The following is a 2,480-nucleotide window of genomic DNA, read 5'->3' as shown; positions in this document are numbered from 1 at the left end:
ACACTATAAAACTCTTAGAGGAAAACCTAGGCAGAACACTCTATGACATAAACCACAGCAAAATCCTTTTTGACCCACCTCCTAGAGAAATGGAAATAAAAACCAAAATAAACAAATGGGACCTAATGAAACTTAAAAGCTTTTACACAGCAAAGGAAACCATAAACAAGACGAAAAGGCAACCCTCAGAACGGGAGAAAATATTTGCAAATGAAGCAACTGACAAAGGATTAATCTCCAAAATATACAAGCAGCTTATGCAGCTCAATATCAAAAAAACAAACCACCTAATCCAAATTGGGCAGAAGACCTAAATAGAGATTTCTCCAAAGAAGATATACAGATTGGCAACAAACACATGAAAGGATGCTCAACATCACTAATCATTAGAGAAATGCAAATCAAAACTACAGTGAGGTATCACCTCACACTGGTTAGAATCAAAAAATCTATAAACAATAAATGCTGGAGAGGGTGTGGAGAAAAGGGAACCCTCTTGCACTGTTGGTGGGAATGTAAATTGATACAGCCACTGTGGAGAACAGTATGGAGGTTCCTTAAAAAATGAAGAATAGAACTACCATATGACTCAGCAATCCCACTCTTGGGCATATACCCTGAGAAAACCATCATTCAAAAAGAATCGTGTACCACAATGTTCACTGCAGGTCTATTTACAATAGCCAGGACATGGAAGCAACCTTAGTGTCCGTCGACAGATGAATGGTTAAAGAAGATGTGGCACATATATGCAATGGAATATTACTCAGCCATAGAAAGAAACGAAATTGAGTTATTTGTAGTGAGGTGGATGGACCTAGAGACTGTCATACAGAGTGAAGTAAGTCAGAAAGAGAAAAACAAATACTGTATGCTAACATATATGGAAGTAAAAAAAAAAAAAGAAATGGTTCTGAAGAACCTAGGGGCAGGACAGGAATAAAGACATAGATGTAGAGAATGGACTTGAGGACACAGGGAGGGGGAAGGATAAGCGGGACGAAGTGAGATTGGCATGGAGATATATACTGTACCAAATGTAAAACAGATAGCTACTGGGAAGCAGCCGCATAGCACAGGGAGATCAGCTCGGTGCTTTGTGTCCACCTAGTGTGGTTGGATAGGGAGTGTGGGTGGGAGACGCAAGAGGGAGGAGATATGGAGTTGTATGTATATGTATAGCTGAGTCACTTTGTTATACAGCAGAAACTAACACACCATTGTAAAGCAATTATATTCCAATAAAGATGTTAAAAAAAATAATGTGAGCAGTTTAAAATTTTCTACTAACCATATTTTAAAATTAAAAAGAAATAGATGAAATTAATTTAATTTTAATAGTATATCTTATTTAATGCAGTATAACCGAAATACTATAATTTCAATATGAAATCTATGTAAAATATTAATGAGATATTTTGTATTTTTCTTCTTACTAAATCACTGAAATCCACTATGTATTTTATACGTACTACACAGTACATCTCAGTTCAGGAAAGCTACATTTCAAGTGCCCAGGAGCCATACATGGTAATTGCCTATTTTATTGGATGGCATGCTTCTCAAAGAGTGGTCCATGGTCCAGCAGCATAACTATTTCCTGCAAGTTTTTTAGAAATTCAGGCTCTCAGACCCACCCCATTTCTACTGAATCAGAATCTTCATTTTAACTAGATGCATAGGGGAATCACGTGCACATTAAAATTTGAGAAGCACTGCTCAAGAGCCCATGTTCTTCACCATTTTACTGCTGCTGGTCCAGGGTGCCCATTTGCTGTCTCACTGCAGGAAACTGGTACGGATGCCTGTTACGTGGCAGCCCTCTGTGAGGTAACACTGATGGCAGTACTACATCGTGAAGAGTTCACACTTTGGGATGAGGTAGGTGACTAACTGTAATATCTTATGATTGCGCACATCCTTGACCAAAATCAGCCTTAATGTCTGCATCTGTAACATGGAGTTGACAGCTGTATAAACTGCCTATTAAATATTCTTCCCTTCCTAGGTTACAGACTCCGAACGTTTAGGTGAGGACATTGTCCCCAGAAATACATGTGATGCTCAGTCTTCTTGTGATTAAGTTCTCACCAATGAGAGGTTAGACTAAGTGTTCTTTCTAACTTCTGGAAAGGATTATTAAAGTTTCAGATACAGCTGGGCGTTATATCCCTTTCTTTTCTTCTGTTCTGTTTTAGCCTGGAGTATGAACGTGATAGCTGGAACCCTAGCAGGCATCCTGAACCATGAGGTGATCTTAAGAATGGAAGTCACACACTAGGATGGCAAAGCAGAAAGACAGAATGTTCCCAGATTCCTGGCTGCAGTAAAGCCTCTATACAAGCCTAACTGCTTTCTTGGTATTTCTTCTTTGAGTTGTACAGATAAAATAAGTTACTATATATATGAAGCCTTAGTAGTCACTAAATAAATGTTGTGGTTTTTTATTATAGATATCAGAGACATGGCACTGGCCCTCA

General features: G+C 38.4%; 1 long non-coding RNA gene across 1 annotated transcript; it reads left to right on the top strand.

The window, feature by feature from the left end:
* Positions 1-1,793: 1,793 nt before the first annotated feature.
* LOC132374134 (uncharacterized) lies at positions 1,794-2,257 on the top strand. The gene is made up of 3 exons (XR_009505589.1): positions 1,794-1,881; positions 2,009-2,100; positions 2,199-2,257. It is a non-coding gene; the product is annotated as an uncharacterized LOC132374134 (long non-coding RNA).
* The last annotated feature ends 223 nt before the right edge of the window (positions 2,258-2,480 follow it).

The sequence above is a fragment of the Balaenoptera ricei genome, chromosome 11 (genome assembly GCF_028023285.1).
Source record: "Balaenoptera ricei isolate mBalRic1 chromosome 11, mBalRic1.hap2, whole genome shotgun sequence".
NCBI classification, from domain to species: domain Eukaryota; kingdom Metazoa; phylum Chordata; class Mammalia; order Artiodactyla; family Balaenopteridae; genus Balaenoptera; species Balaenoptera ricei.
Note: the sequence above shows the minus strand (reverse complement) of the source record. Positions and strands in the feature narration are given on the sequence as shown.